This window comes from Alligator sinensis, unplaced genomic scaffold, assembly GCF_000455745.1.
Source record: "Alligator sinensis unplaced genomic scaffold, ASM45574v1 scaffold71_1, whole genome shotgun sequence".
NCBI lineage: Eukaryota > Metazoa > Chordata > Crocodylia > Alligatoridae > Alligator > Alligator sinensis.
Genome location: NW_005841834.1, coordinates 2,575,194 through 2,592,102, shown reverse-complemented (window position 1 = coordinate 2,592,102; position 16,909 = coordinate 2,575,194).

Genomic DNA, 16,909 nt, shown 5'->3' with positions numbered 1-16,909 from the left:
TCCCTACAGAAGCTTCCTGCACTTGTTTGTTACTGTAAATCAGATGTGAGATCTTACATGGAACTTCTGAGTTTATGAATCCACTAGAGCTACAGCTAATACAGATGCCTTTGAAGGCATCACAGATTTACTACTAGAGGAAATGGTAAAATCACCTATGCTGGCAGTCTATGAGAAAGGGTGCAGAGCATGACAGTTTGGGGATAAAGGTAGATACATTATTCTGCAGTAATTTTACACCCCTTAAAAAGAAAAGCTTCATGTGGATAATAACACATTACTTTTAAAGTAGGATGAAGTAAAGGAGAAAAGTGATATAGTAGTTCCTCTTCCACCTTTAAGATCAGTGAAGAACTATAGATTTTATTGGGATAGTTCTTTGTTAACTGTGTTCACTTTGTTTTAATATTGTTTGATGCAGTTTACCTCATTAGCCTGTGCACACAAAATGAAGGGTGAAGTGCAAGGGCTGGCTAAGTGCAGGCAAAAACAAGATGGACCTTTAGTATTAGCAGGTTTTTCAATGGCTTTGTTTTGTTGACCTACCAACAAAAGTGTGATGCCCAAGACTCAGAAAGTATTCAGAGGAGATGAACATGACAATGGGAGTAGAGACTGGAAAAAAATGCAGCTCATGGCCAGAAAAGTATGCGAACTGAGAGAAATAGAAGAGCTTTGGGAAGCTGGAGAGACTGGACAGGGAACAGCTGAGCATCTTTGGGAGTGCTCAGGGCTGTACGGGATAGATTAGGAATGGAGGGACCAGTGAAACCCATTAGAGGGAACAGTGAACCTCTGGCTGGGTGGCCTTTGCCCTACTAAATGCCCTTACAGAAGAGACTGTCTGCTGTGCTGCTTGGAATTATGGGTTGCCTCAACAGGAGATGAAGTCCCTCTCTCAGGAACAAAACTTCATACTCAGTCTTTGAATGAGGGCCATTGAGAACTAGGGAAGATGAGAAACTAAAAGACAAGGGTCTCAGACTAAGAAGGAGCCTGGCTTCAGTGGTTTCTCTCAGAAGAGAAAGTAGAATAGATGTCACCAGTAGAAATAGATGTCACCAAATGAAGCAGTTGAGCTGTGCTGGGATGTGTCCTGGCACAGCTGATACACTTCATTGGGCTAAACACAGATCACCCATTGGCCCTCTTGTTAATGCTGTGGAATAATAGGTGACATGTTGTTCCAGGGCTTGAGGGGCCTAGTCCTGTGCATCCTGGGATTTTCTATGAGGATCAGGCACTTATGGTCCTTTGAGTGCCTGCCTGGCTTTCTCCACTTACCTAGATGATTCCCAGGGATCTCCTGGGTATGTCTTGGTAAGTGGGGAAAATTAGCGTTTCCACACTTACTGAGAAGCACCCCCAGAATCTCCAGGGTGAACCTTGATAAGCAGGGGAAACCCAATTTGCCCTATTTACTGAGACATGTCCCAGATATCCCAGGGATGTGTTTCTTTAAGTGGGGAAAGCCAAGCAGGTGTTCCCAAGGCTTGAGGGGCCTGCTCCTTCCCAGGAGCTCTCTAGGTACGCAGGATTGGGCCTTGAAAGCTGACGGAGCACCTGCCTGGGTTGGCTGGAGAGAGTGGGCAGGCCTGGGCTGCCCATGCTCTCCCACCATAAAGTCAATAGATGCCTGCCACAATAAAGCAGAACAAAATATTACTATTTATGTCATGAACATGTTGTGGTGCCAAAAACAGTATGGATGTCTATGAACTTTAATTTTGTGCCTCCACAAAATTGTTTGGCAGTGGTCCTGAGCAAGCACACTCTGGAAAACACTCCATGTCAGGACAGTAAGCTAGAAGACGAAGGACTTGCTTTAGATTTAAAAAATGTCTTTGTGACATTATCAAAATCCTTATTGAACAATTTTAGTTCCTTAACAGGGAAAGGCATCTTGTTTGAGTAGAGCTTCTTTATCCAATCTCCAAAGAGCTACTTGTGAGGTTGCTTGATTCTACTTAATTTGCAGTTTTGCAGAAATCTGGGATTGTCTGAGAAATCCACTAAATCAACAACAACAACAAAAAAAGATGCTGCCTCCCTAGTGGGAGCCATTGGTCCCAACTACCAGGCAAGGAAAGTGCCAGCTGGGGTGGCACGAAGGGCAGCAGACAAGATGATGACTGTCTCCTCATCCTGACTGTCTCCTCATCCTCTGTCCCCTCACTGGGGCCTTTCTGCCAATCAGTGCTAAGGAACGGGGCTGCAAGAAGGGCAGCCAGCTGTCAAGATGGCAGCTACCCACTTGTCCCTCCTCCCTCTCTGGGCCTCTATGTCAATTAGCACTGAGGGGTGGGGCTCTGCCAATCAGTACCAAGGGGTAGGGCCACCACAAAATGACTGAGGAATTGGAGATTCAGGCCACAATCAACCTCAACAATTGGTAAGTCCCTCCACAATTTAGGTAGACCCCTACTTATAGGGGAGCAAAGAGGGTAGATGAAGTCCATAGATTAGGAAGATATCACTTCTCAGTTGCAAAGGAGACAGCAGACCGAACAGTATGTACAACAGACTAAATAGACAGTTTGAGGGGAGTGTCCCTGTTTATCTTGATGGAAGATCTTAGGTTGGAACAAAACCATCTAAGATTGAATGAGAAGTAGCAGGAGGCCAATATATTGTGTTTTCACCCTTCCAAGATGCATACTTTAACTTACTCAAGGAGAAGAGTTTCCACCAGAAATATAGGGACTGCATTCTGGTGGTGTTTAGCAGCAGTGGAAAGACTTCAATCCTGTCCAGGGTTATGAGACCATCTAAGGCAGCTGGTGCTCTTGAAAAAATACCTTACCTTTACCAAGGTAGCACTTTCCACATTCTGAGCAAGAACACTAAATTAGTTCCACAAAATCCCACCAGGGTGAAAAGGGCAATAGATATAGTACAGGAAGGAAATGTATTGCTGTTCAAGCAGCACCACCTCTTTTGAAGTGGGGGATTAATCCTGAATAAATTCAGGACACAAGGCCTGAAAGGGAGGCTTAGGGAAAGGTAATCTGCTCAAGGCCCACTCTTTTGCATGGCTGGAAATAGCTGTGGGATCTGCCTGGATTTATCAGCCTTTTCTTTCATTTTTCTTATCTTTCTTTTAATAATATCTTGCATTTTATAGTGCCTTTCATCCTAATGATTCCTAAAATGCTATACAAACTTAACAAACTGATATATAAACTATATACAGGGATTACTTCATCCACCACTGAAATGCAGTCACCGCAGCAACTGTTTAAGAATGAAAATAATACTGCACACCAGCAATGACTGACAGCTGTTTTTGCTGCTTTGCTCCTTAACACATGGTAATATAGAAATGTTCCTTTTGGCCTAGGAAGACCTGTAAGCCCAATGCAAATGGTACATTTGAGACAGTATATACATACACATACATATATATTGTGATTTATTGAAGGGCTAAAAATTTGTAAACTGTATTCCAGGAGAGCTCTAGTCTACAGGCATGTTACAGTCTACTTATTTAAGTAGGTAAGGTGCTGACTGGATACAAACCTGGCCTGAAACAATGTAGCCAGCATGACTAACACTGAACTTGCAGAATAATTATGAAATCCTGAAGCGCAAAGTTCACTGTAGTTACAGCTGGTTTTCCCCTGAAATTAGAATTGGTGATTCTGTCCTTCCTTCAGCTATCCTTGGCCTTGCAGTCATTGGGAAGTGATTTAGGGAGAGGTGGTATTGAGTTTCAGTCAGGTAAATACTGAGGGAGCTGACTGGTACCCTGGAGCTGAGTGAACTTGAACTGTCCAGATATGACAGGAGATTATCAGGCCTTTAAGGCTAAGTACAGATGTTCAAAAAGTACAGATGTTCATCTAACGTATGCTGTTTTGTTTAAGTGACCTAGGTTAGAACAAAAGCGAACAGTATACACATTTGCCTGTTGTGGGTGGGGTGGTATTCAGGCTGCCTGCACTGGCTGAGAGGCCAGCAGTTTCAGGCTTTCCTGCATGCCTCCCAGCATGATCTATGGGATCCCTGGACTGCTGGAGACTGCCAAGTGTAGCCAATCATCCAGGCCTGGATTAGCTGCCGGGCCTGGCCAAACATGTCCCCAATCACCCACACCCAGCTCTAGGCTTCCAGAAAAGCCTGAGAGTGAGCTCCATCCATCATGAGTTCCATGTGTTTTCGTGTCCTAGCCTGCCCTCACTCTGCCATAGTATCCTACCACCTGTGCCTAAGCAAAGAGACCTAGGACCTGCAGCGTGTCCTGTTTCCTGGCCTGCATGACTCTCACTGGAGGCTGTGGAACATCGTGTGCACCCCACCTGGACATGATAGAGCAGCTGGTCACCATAACGTGAAGCTTTGTGTCCCCAAGCCAACAGCTGGATGTCCCGCACAGGCCATGCACAACACCCTGCATCCTGGACTGGGCCACTGACTATCATGTGGCCAATGAGGACAAGGCCACCTAGGATGCTATGGAAGCCAATGTGCTCTGGCACCACCTCCAGACTGAGTGCCAGTTCTGGGCCTGCACCACCAGCAGTGACTGGTGGGAGCAGATTGTCTTGGGTCCCTGGGACGACGAACAGGGTCCAGACCTTCTAGATGCACTGGGTCACCTTCATGGACATCATTGCTCATCTGGCCACCCACATCACACACCAGGGTGTATGCTTGTGGCCATCCCTCATTCCGGACAAGTGGATGGCCATCACTGTCATGACTGTGGCCACCTGCAGCCATTATCATGATGTCACCGACCAGTTCAGTATGGGTAAGACCACAGCCAAAGAAGTTGTCTGGAAGGTGTCCCTGGTCATCAAGGGCATCCTGACCAATTGCTTCATCCACCTCGTCAGCCCACAGGAAGTGGTCACCAGCTTCTACCATATGGGCTTCCCCAACATCATGGGGGCTGAGGATAGCAACCACATCTCCATCCTCTGCCTGTGCCAGGCCACCCAGGCACTCATCAAGTGCAAGGGCTACTTCTCTGTTGTTCTGCAGGGTATCATCAAACACCACGGCCACTTCAACTATATCTTAGCCAGCTGAGTTGGCAGTGCCCATGATGCCCACATCTTTCACAACTCCCCGCTCTCCAGGTTTCTGGAGAGTGGGTGTCATACTCCTGGGGTTTCCAATTTTATCATTGGCAGTGTCATCACCCCGTGCTCCTTATCATCAGGGACCTGGTTTACCCACTCCTGCTCTGGGTGATGAAGCCCTATGGGGGGCAGCGAGACCACCAGAAGGAGCATTTCAACTACTACCTGAGCAGGTGCCACATGATGGTGGAGTGCACTTCAGCCACCTCAAGGCACATTGGTTGGCAGGCTCTCAGTGTGTGCCTTAAGGGGGCAAAGAGAACCTGCCATGAGTCATTGTTACTTCATGAGTCTTCCACATTTGTGAGACCAGAAGGGAGGTCTACCATGAAAACTTAGCAGAGGAGGCATGGCATGCAAACTAGACATGGCAGGTTGAGTATATACAGCACAGGGATGGGAGAGAGGGTGAGCCCTTTGCTGATGTTGGGGGCACTGGCCCCATACAGAAGTGGGCAGTTTGGATCCACAAAGGCCTGGCTCAATGTCTCCTCACTCTTGAAGACCAGGAGTCCTCCCCAAATGAGTAGAGCTGGAGGACTTGGAGTGCCCATTCTCTTGCACCAAGCCATGGATCTCCTGCCCTAGGCTCCTCTGGCTCTGAGTCCTGGGCAGTGCTGCCCACACAACCCAGGTTGTCTGGCCACCATTTCCTACCCCTCCCCCACCAGGGGTACATAGAATCATAGAATAGAAGGACTGGAAGGGACCTCTAAGATCATCAAGTCCAGTCCCCTGCCATGGGCAGGTGGTAATTGGGTTCAAACAAACTCCACAGTGCTTATCCAGCCTCTTAAACACCTCCAGGGATGGTGACATATTGGGACATGGGAAAATGCAGTGCAAGGAACAGACATGCCTCATTTTAAAATGTTTCAGCTACCAAACTTTTCTGGTTTTTAATAAAGAAAACCTGTTGAACATTACCCATGTGTCAGCTTGGTCCCTCTTGCCATTGACACAAACCAGCAAACCTTTGGAGGGGGTGGGGGAGGTTTGTTCAAGGTATGAGATAATTTGGAAGAGGCACTTAGGAAGAAGAAGGGCAAGGGGGTTGGGGTCAGGGGAATGTTACTGGGGCCAAACTCAACAAACACAAAACCTTGGAGGGGAGGCATGGGATATGGGGGCTTTTGACCTGGCACACTAATTCCCAGACTCAGGAGTGAAGACCAGGGTCTTCTTCATGTAGGAGCTGGACAGGTGGATGATCCTAGACCCAGTCTCTTTTTGAGATTGCTGCAGGACAGGGGCAGGAAGGCAGCTGCTGGGCCAGACTGGAGGAGGATGTGAGGCAGGAGGCATCACCACAGCAGGGGCCATGGACTCCTGACTCTCCCTCATGGGACCCCCAGCCTCTTGGCCCCCACCCCTAGGGTTGTCTTCCCCTTTGTCTAAAGTCACATGGCAGGTCTGAGGCCAGAGGCTGCCTATCCCTGCCAAGGGTATGCCACAGTTACACAGGGGAAAAACAGAACCTTTGTATGGAGTTGCAACTCTTGCTGATAAAAACGAAGTATAAGGGCAGGAGCCTAGGAACCTCTCAGCAGTCACCTTGGCACTCATGTGGAGACAGTGAGGTAGGTATGGTAAGTCCCTTGCTTGGACCCTTCCCCTACATGGGGCTGGGAGCCATGCCTCTGCTCTCCACCCAGAACAGCAGAGACCAGGATCGTGGCTGTGCTGCAGGGGGCCGAAGGCCCTGCAGTGGTTCTGGAACATGTTTGTGGGGAGGGAGAGCCTGGGTCCCTTTGTAGGCATTGTGGTGGGCACCTGTTCTGCTCTCTCAGAGGTTCTGGGACCCTGGATCCCATGGGAACTCAGACCATCCCCAGCATGGTCAGGGACTGACTGTTCTGGGGAATGATGGTGAAGCAGTTACATTGTCCCACCCCTACTGTTCTTCCCTTATGGGAGAGGTGTTTTGGCACTGTGTCCATGCAGGAGCAGTACTTCGCTCCTGACATTTCCCTGGAGAGAGTTGGCTGGGCTTGGAAGATGATCTTTACCACTACTCCTGGGGAAATTTCAGTCAATTAATCATGCTCCTCTTGCAGGAGATGATCCCCTGGGAGGTGCTCAAGAGCTGGATTGGGCCATCTGCTTTGACAACACACTGGGAAACCCAGGTTGCCATTCAACATGAGAATCACCTTGCGTGTTATCTGTGACTCCACTATGCGCTGAAACCCCTGGATGAGCTTGTGATTGCAATCACAGTTGACATGCAGCTGAACCTATGACCTGACCCCAGGAAGGTTCCCCAGACCTCATCTGCCTAAGAAGAGTCCTGCTGTGCACCACCTTTGACTGCTGTGAGTGGCCAGGGTGGGGTGATTCAACCCCCCACAACACCCCTCCATCCATGCACTACCCTCCCAACTCCTTCTGGGCTTCTCAGTCACAACAGCCTGAGAAAGGGCAATGACCACAGGGAAGGCCTGTAGCAGCTGTGCCCCCGCACCACCCAACCCTTCTTCCTTATCCTTCTTCCCCCTGGGGGCTCCACATTTACCCTGGGGCCTGGGTCCCCATCAGGGCTGCCTGGAGTGGGGTGAACCATACCTTCCCAGGTTGCATGGCATCCATGATTGGGGTCCGAGTTATCAGCAGAAATTGGGATAGGGCTGGTTATGGGTCACGTGGGTCATGCTGCAGCAGTAGCCACTGTACTGGTAGTGGTGGGGCAAAAGAGGCACTCTACACATCTGGAAGGGGGTCATTGAGGTGGCAGCAGTGTGAGGAGTGTTGTCCCAGGGCCCATGTTCTCAGCCACAGTCCATGGGTTTGAAGATTGGGGTGGGAGGAGCTTTCTGCAAGGTGTAGAGCATAGGCTCAGGGTCAAGGTCCTGAGTCACGATGTCCATAGCATTGGAGCTCTCCCTGTCCATAACTCTCCTGTTTACCATGGTCCCTGCTCTTGGCATGCCAGAGAAGATGTCAAGGGCATTCAAGTCCAGCTACAGGTGCACGTCTGCTTCCATATCGTGTGATGACTGGGACCAGCACAAATGGTGCAGGCTCCTCCTGTGCTAACTTTAATACTTGACCTCTTGCCCTGTAGGCCCTGGGTATTGTTCCTGGGCACCCAGTTTTCCCATCATCTCAGGGCCTCCCTGTACCCCATCCTTCAGTGGGGTCCCTGCCAGTGACTCCTCCCATTCCCCTGCTGGTGCCATAGTTGTGTGGGGTCTTGAAGGCCTTGTCCTTGGTGAAGAAGTGGGACAATGCCTCATGGTCTGCCTTCAGGCCCTGGACCTTTTGTTGGCATCATTAAAATACTTATACTGTATCTTCATCCATTTGGTCTTCATATGCCACTGCTCCCAATCCCTTTTGCAGCCCTGTGCCTGAGTCTACTGGGTTATGATTGAAGACATACCTGTTCCAGTGCCTTTTCTAGAGCTGGAGCTGGAGCTAGGTCTCCTCTTTGCCCCAGATGGCAATGATATCCCTCATCTCCTTGTAGTCCCGGTTGCATGACAAGGCTTGGGTACTGAAGGACAGGACAGGGTCTTCCATGGTCCATGATGGTTCCCATGGGGTCTCAGAATCATGGGTGTACAAGGTAGTAAATGGAAGGAAGGTTGGAATGGTAGAAGCATGGATGAAAGATGGATGGATAGAAGGAGTAGTGGATGTGCATACAGGCAGCATGTAGCTCTTCCTCTCACTGCAGCTGGGTGTGTCCCATGCTCCAGAGTGGCTGGGGCTCTACTGATCAATCCACCCACACAAACTCAAACTTTCCAGTGGCTTTCAGGAAACACCATGTCTCCAATTTCCAGTGTCCTTTATCTGCAACATGGAGGCAGCTGGCTATGTCCCAACTTGTCCTGAAGTTTCCTGGGGCATCCATCTGCCTTCCCCAACCTAGATACTCAGTGCCTCTCCCTGACCCTAGTACTCTGAGACCCTATAGCTGTGGGCCAAAAAAACCCATGCAGCACCCCAGAGGCCCATGGCCTGAGTACCTGCTGGCAGAGGCTGATCCACAGAGGTCACGGGGTTGTCTCCATGTTGACTCAGTCCTGATGTTCTGCCCCCAGCCACCCCTACCTACCAGAGGTGATGCACCAGCATCACCTCCTGCTCAGAGCGGGGAGCGGGAGGTCCATGCTGGGGTCTGGGTGGCAGGGTGCCTGGCTTTGGCTTCTGAGATGTGGTATGTGGTCACCAGAGTCAGGCTTCATGGGGCTATGCCCAAGCACAGGGTGATGGGGGTCCCTGGCTGGGTATGTGCTATACAAGAGCCTGGGTTGGGGTCTGTGGGGCTCTGCCTAAGCATGGGGGGCTTCTCTCAGGATCAGTGTTAGAGCTGTATGTACATTGTGGGTGTTTTGTGACAGGGTGTGAGAGCAGTCCCCAGGGACTTGGATGCCCAGTTCCTGGGGCTTATGCAGAGGATACAGATGCCTCCCTTCCCCCACAATTTGTCTGCACTGACAGATGGCCAGAGGCAGGAGGTGAGGCTGGGGAGAGGGGTAGTGCTGGCTCAGCTCTGGGAGAGCTTGGGGGTTGGGCCTGCTGGGCACTTGACCAGACCAGCAGAGCATGGGCAGAGTGTTAGTGTGCCTCTGCAAGTGAGGGGTAGTGGAGGGCTGCAAAGGAGGCTGGGATGCCAGAGGACAGCAATCTAACTTGAATTGATAGGGGAACTGGTACAGAAGTTCAATTCATTGATCTAACTTGGTTTGATGCGATTTGTGTGCACATTGAACCAGGTCTATCTTATAGGCCTGGTTCAATGTGCACACAAATCAGACTGATCTAGGCCTATGTTATAGACCTGGTTCTGCCACATTTAGACTATTCTACATGCACCAAACTTCTGTACTGTTATGGGTTTAGATCGATTTTGAGTATCTTAGACTGGTCTATGTGTAATGTCCGTATCTGGCCTAGATGTCTTCCATGCCTGTGGGGAACTGAGAGTGAGGAAGCATGTCAGAGCATCTAACTTCCAAAGAACTTCTGAATGTTCCACCCACTAGTTACATTTATGGAAGACTCTTAGCTCCTGTCTCATTGTTCACTTTTAAAGTCACTTCAGTGGTGTCTTCTGAACCCCCAGGGGTGCATTATCCTCTGTGGTTCATGCAAGAGGGTTAAAGAAGTGTTAGAAGTAGCAGAGGGGTGGAGGGCAAAGAGTTTACTACATGAGGCCTCCATCTAGCTTTTTTAGCTCTTTAAGTTCAGACTATGGTGAAGCAGAACTTTCCCTGGCTCAGCTTCATTTTCCTCAAGCAAAATAGGTACAGATGCATTAGAAAAGTTGGCCTGCAGCATATATTTAGTTGAATCAATCTCCTTTTGATGAATTCACACCCCTTTTTGGAGACTGATTATGAATGGGAAAGCATTTGAAAACAGTTGCACCATTTGGAAAATACAGAAGTCTGTCATTTGGGGATGCTAGAAAGAGTTTTATTATTCTGTTATCTATTATTCCAAATTTTGGAATTCTGCATTGTGGATCTGTTGGCAGAATCCAGCCTTACAAATTTGATTCCTTACTGTTGTCATATTTTTGGAAAATAAAGAAAGAAATGAGTATGTTGTTGAGGTGCTATCCTCATTTAAATACCTTGGAACTGATTTTAATAAAAATATGAGCTGGAGTAAACACACAAAAAAGTAAGCATTAAAGCAAAAAAAAGCCTTGGGTGGAATTTTATTGTATGGAACAGAATTATGGGGTGTTGATCCCACAGTTCATTCCAAAATAGAAAAAAAGCCTAATTACTTTTTAAAGGTGGCTTTTATCTCTACTAGGGCTGTGCGAAGCTTCAGTCCATGATTTGATCTGGTGGAGATCCAGCCCAATTCAGTGGCCAAATCTCTGAATCCAAATCGAATCAGGAGACCCTTTAATATCACCAAACTGAATGGGAACCCTCCAAATCAATTTAGAGAGATTCAGAAAGATTCAGTGATTTGGATATAGACACAGCTTTAAATGTTTTTTCTACATACCTCAAGGTAGCAGGCGGCTCGTGAATGCTATGATGGTGGGGTGGATGGAGCATTCCACAGGAGCGCAGGGCAGTCCCCAGCATGCTCAGCAGCAGACCCGGCAGTGGACCAGAATCACAGAAGCCCAGTGATTGGTGCCTCCTGGGTCTCAGGGACACCCAGTCTCCCCCCATGGCCAATCACTGAGGCAAGGGGGGGGGGCCCAGAGCACTCAGCAGTGGACCAGAAGTATTTTTGGTGCACGTCAGGGTTTGCTGCCAAGCACATGGGGAGCCCCTCCCATGCTCCTGTGGGATGCTTCATCTGTCCCAGCAATGCAGCATTCACAAGATGCGCCTGGTACCCCAAGGTATGTAGAAAAAACATTTAAAGCTGTGTCTATGGCTGAATCGCTGGTTCTCTGAATCAGTATCAAGTCTTCAGATTTGGAGTCAGTCAAATCAAATCAGAGACAGTGATCCAAATCAACAAATAGAATCGCTGTCCCTGTTTCAGGCCAAATTTGAATCTGAATTGAATATGACCCATTTCACACCCCCCTAATCTCTACCAAACTTATGTGATCTGAGATTGGACTGCTTACTATAAGCACTTTATCTCAATTAAGAACTCTAAATTGGCAGATAAACATTAGAGCTTTCCAGTTAGAGCTAGAGCATTAGAGCTTAAGAAGTACATTTTAGAAGCCTCTTCTCTTCCAAATAAACCCCTGTTTGGGTGGTTAAATAACACTTAGGCTAGGGACAGACATTACACACAAACCAGTTTAAGTGATCAGAAACTGGTTTAAATTTGTAACAGAACAGATGTTCAGTGCACATAAACCAGTTTCAAAATGTCTGAAACCAGTTTGAGATAAACCTGGTTGAATGTAGTATCAGACTTAACTAGTTTGGCTCAAACTGGTTTATGCAATGTCTGTCCCAGACAAACTATCCCCCCCAAAAATGGGCTGGGAAATATGCTGACAGTTATTAACTAGGGCTGTGTGACACAGCACTGTTCCGTGTCGACTTCCATTTTGGTGTTTCGATGGGACAGTGTTTCATTTCAAGTTTCATTTCATTTCAAAACCACTGTTCCATTTTGTTTCATTGAAACTGTTTCACTATTTCAACGCTGTTTCAACATTTCACCCATAATGGGGTGCTATAATGGGGAAGCACAAAATTGCCTATAATTCTAGCATTTCATGCCTGATTCAGATGAGACATTCAGGGATGGTAGCCCCTGATAAGGTCATGAACTCTGCCAAATTTCAAGGCGGTAGGTGCAGGGGTTTCTGGGAAACTGCACCTCAGGCTTCTGACAAGCAAAACTCATTACATGGGTGACTGTGTGTGTGTGTGTGTGTTAAGGCATGCCCTCACTGGCACTGGGGCCTCTACACATCATGGTAGTGTGCCCCAATGAGGTCTCCTCCTCCCCTACAGCCTCAACTCACTCCACCATTTTAAATGACAACAGGTAATAACTTAGTAAGCAGCACAGTTACACCAGCAGCATCTTAGGCAGCCAAACTGTGACAGAGCCTTTCTTTCCTCTCTGCAGGAGCTTCTTCTCCAGCAGCTGCCAGAGAAGTCTCCCTGCCAACCCCAGCCCTGGAGCTTAGATGTGCCCAGGGCCCTGTGTCCTTCTAGTCAGGTGCTAGGGGTGTTGGTTTAAGGACATGGCACTAGCAGACAAGATTTTTTCCTTTGGGTCAATGCAATCTGATATGTTTTAGCAGACCAACTGAATAGAGAAATATATCTTAGCAAGCTTTCAGGTTGAAAAAGCCATTGTCAGGTTGAGGAAGCACCTGCAGTTGGTGTCTATGTGTGATGTTCCTGGATGGAAGGAATAGTAAACAAGCCAGATGCAGGCAAGAAAGCCCGTCAGTGAACATGGGAATGGAGGTGTCAGGGGGTGAGAGACAGGCTGGGGTGGGGTGGGGGAAGGGGGATGTAGCAGGGCAGGTAAAAGTGCAGAGGTACCTGGGGAGTCAAATGTCCAGCTGGTTGTAATGTGTCATAAATCCAATGTCTATATTCAGTCCATGAGTTTCTGTACCTACTACTTAGGAGGTTGATGAAGTGACGTTCATAGACCCAGCTGTGAAAAGTGGTTCGTAAATTCAAACAAGTACTGAACTTTGCTAACCTAACCTCATCACCAGAAGCCAACTTTCTACAACTCAAAACACAAAACCTGCCAACGGTCTCCACTACCCCCGCAAACTACATACCAGAATCTATCGAAGACAAGAATACCCAACTACCTGTGGAGGCACATTTCTCAGAAAAAACCCTCTGTCTCCAATCTCTCAGGCCTGATCCTGAAAGGGAATTTACAAACCACTTTTCACTGCTGGGCCTATGAAATTCACTTCATCAGCCTCCTAGGTAGTAGTTACAGAAACTCATGGACTCAATATAGAAATTGGAATTCTGACACAATACAACCTGCTAGACATCTGACTCCCCAGTTACCTCTCCACTTTTACCTGCGCTGCTACATCTTCCTTTCCCCCACACTCCAGCCTAACCCTCACCCCCTGAAGCCTCCATTTCCATTTTCACAGACTGTCTTTCTTGCCAGCATTGCATGCCAGCCTCTGGCTTCTTTACTATTCCTTCCATCCAGGAACAGCACACACAGACACCCATGCAGCTGCTTCCTCAGCCTGACAAAGGGTTTTTCAACCCAAAAGCTGGCATCCTAGGCAGCTAAGCTGAGCTCACCAGGAGCCTCACAACTGCACTGTAACCAGCAAGCCTTAGGCCTGTCAAAGATGTGACAGGTCTGGGCTTTCCCCAGCCAGGACTGTGTGTGTGTGTTTGGTAGCTGGAGGTTATGGCACCTCCTATCCACCTCTCACCAGGGGGTTGGTCCTGGTATTTCCTGGGGCTGCCACACCACCAGCAGTCCCACCAGGCCTCTCCAACCCTAGCAGAGTGCAACTTTAGTGGTGATGCTCAGGACCTGAGGCCTCCTCCTTCTCCATAGTTCATACCTCCAAGTTCATCCTGGTATGGAAGTTCAATGTTCTTCCCCTGCTGGCTAGTGATGCAGTATGTGCCCCCTTTAGGTCTGAGAGTGGGGCATTACATGGCTTTGAAAAAACAAAAAAAGGAAATAGCTGCAGATAGAGTGAGGAGAGTGGCATTCACTCCATCTGCACCTGGAGCTTGGGGAACCACAGCAGCAGGAGGTTCCCTTTGAGGAACATCAGCTGCCCCACCAAACCAGGATTCAAACTACATCCCCAGCAATGCTATACACCCTCTCACTCAGAACACTGGTCAGTGGACAGGACAGGTGTTCCCAGGCAACCTGTCTGTGGCTTACCCAGTAGACCAAGGGGCCACACAGCAGCAACTCCACATCCTCAGCAGGATAGGCAGCCACCAAGGCCTGAGTGTTACCTGCCTGATGATGGGATCTGGTGCCTCTGGACCCCACCAGGGAAGCTATGCCCCTGTCTCACATTGGCAGTGCCTGTGGTGGAGGAGGAGACTGGCTGGTGGATGGCATGCTAGCATGGGACAGTGGATCCCCCTCTTCCATGTCCCCCCGCCTCCACCATTCTGCCTCCCTGACTCTCTTCATCAGCACCTCCATCCACTGATTCAGGCTTTGCCTGCTGCATACATTGCCCTTCACCCTCGAGTCACACATCATGGCCAGCACATGGGCCATACTGGATTGCAAAGGATCAAGCTGTTTCCTGATGCCCTCCTTCAGCTGCCCCACCAGTGCTTGGACATCTGGTGACAGTGGCTTTCCCCAGCCAGGAACATTTATTCCCTAGAACCTCTCCATTTAGCTCAGAAGTTCCCTCACTACAGGGATCAGCTAGCTAAGGAGGGCATTGCCCATGCTGAGGGTCTCAGTGGCCTCGAGGAAGGGATTGAGGATCACCAAGATCTTGGAGATGGTATCCCACTCAGCTCTGTTAAGGGGGCCACTGATCCCAATCTCCCCGAGTAAGGCCATCTCATGGATGGCCTTCTTTTGCTCCACCAGCCTCTCGAGCATCAGGTATGTGGAGTTCTACAAGTCTCCACATCCTGCATGATTTTTTGCTGTGGGATGTTCAGATCTGCTTGTTTGTCCCATAGCATCTTACCCCACTTGATGCTCCAGTGGAAGTAGCCTGCCACCTTCTATCATTTCGAAATGAGCTTGCTGGTGGTGCTGGTGCCATCACCAGCTGCCCTGCCCCCCTCCAAGGTGTCCCTGACAATGAGGTGGAACTTGTGTGCCACACAGCAGGTGCCATCAAAGTTGGCATCACGTACTGCCTTGACCATATTGGCCCCATTGTCGGTGACCATGAACCCGCAGGTGAGCTCTCCCTGCCCAATGACCGCCCCCCCCGCACCAAGTGGTTCATGGCCCCCATTATCTCTGTTGCTGTGTGGGATTTATCCATCAACTTGGCTTGAAGGAGCACCCACTGACAGCCTGACTGGTCACACCAGTGCCCTGTGAGGGAGAGGTAGGTGTGATCTCCACCCTGGCTGCTCCAGATGTCTGAGGTGAAGTGTAAGGCCACCTGTGGGCCTGCCTTGTGCAGCTCCTCCCTCAAGAACTCCCTGCATGCCTCATACAGGGAGGGCACCTGAAGGTGATGCATGTGGGCACATCATAGGATGGGGCCACAAGCACCATGAGCTGCCTGAACCCTGACCACTCAGCTAAGGAGATGGGCTGGCCATCCACAACAAGCATCTCCTCAATGCTCTGGGTGATCTCACTCACCCTTGCAATGCGCCCCCCTTTCTGTCTACCTTTCTCCCACTATTCCAGGGTGGCCTGTCTCTGCTTTGGGGGGACAGAGGCTTTGGAGCAAGATGAGGACTTTCCTTTGGGCAAGCTCCCACTGGTACCAGGCTGAGGAGGAGCAAGGGAAAGGGTGTGGTCCCAGTAGAGATGCATCAGCATCCCTGTAGTGCTCATTTATTTTGTTCCCTTGCCCCAGCTGGTTTTGGCTTGGCAGTGCAGGCAGACAGCATACATGGTATCATCTGCCAGTTCAAAATGATCCAAGACCCACTCACTTCTGGGGTGCGTGTGCATGTGTGGATGCTGCAGTTTCCCTCTCCTCAGCAGGCAGAGGCACAGTAACAGAAGGAGCACACTCAGCTGAGCTGCTTGCTTCTGCAACCTCTACCTCAGCCTCCTCTGAAGTGCCTTATGGGGAAGGAGACCTGGCTCTAAGGGAAACTTGAGGGGTGTAGAGCACAAACTCAGATGATTCCTCCTCCTTCTCCAGAATTTCCCTTGCTAGGGCACTCAGATCCAGGTCCAGGTCCAGCTCTTCCTCTGGCACTGGAAGGCTCAGCATGGGAAGTGAAACGGGGGTGGAAGAGACTGTCATGCTGGTGCTCGTGCTGTTGCTTGTTGTCACGGTTGCGGGGGGAAGGTTATGGCTGCTGCTCTTGGAGGGGATGCAGACTCAGGCACAGGCAGTGGCACTCGCACTGCTCCCCTCTCCTTGCTGCTTCTGGAAGCCTCATCCCTGCTAGTTGTGGGAAAGAGGCTGTGTCTCAGTTTGGGCTGGGAGGGTGGACTTACACCTCTCCCTCTTGTCACAACCCAATTAAATTGTGCCCATGCCACTGAGCAAGAGATACCATTCAAATCATCCTCATTTTGACGATTAAGGGTTAAAAAACTTCCCTGCCAAGAAATTCCTTGAAACAAAACGCTGGTGGTGTACTACAGATAATTGGTCAGCTGAAATAAAATGCTAGGGGAAACTATATATAATTGGTCAAAGATAAGCGTAAGCTCCTCACACGTAGCACACACGTAACAGGTAGAGAAACCTAACCCACTACCTTGTAACTTGAGGAGAC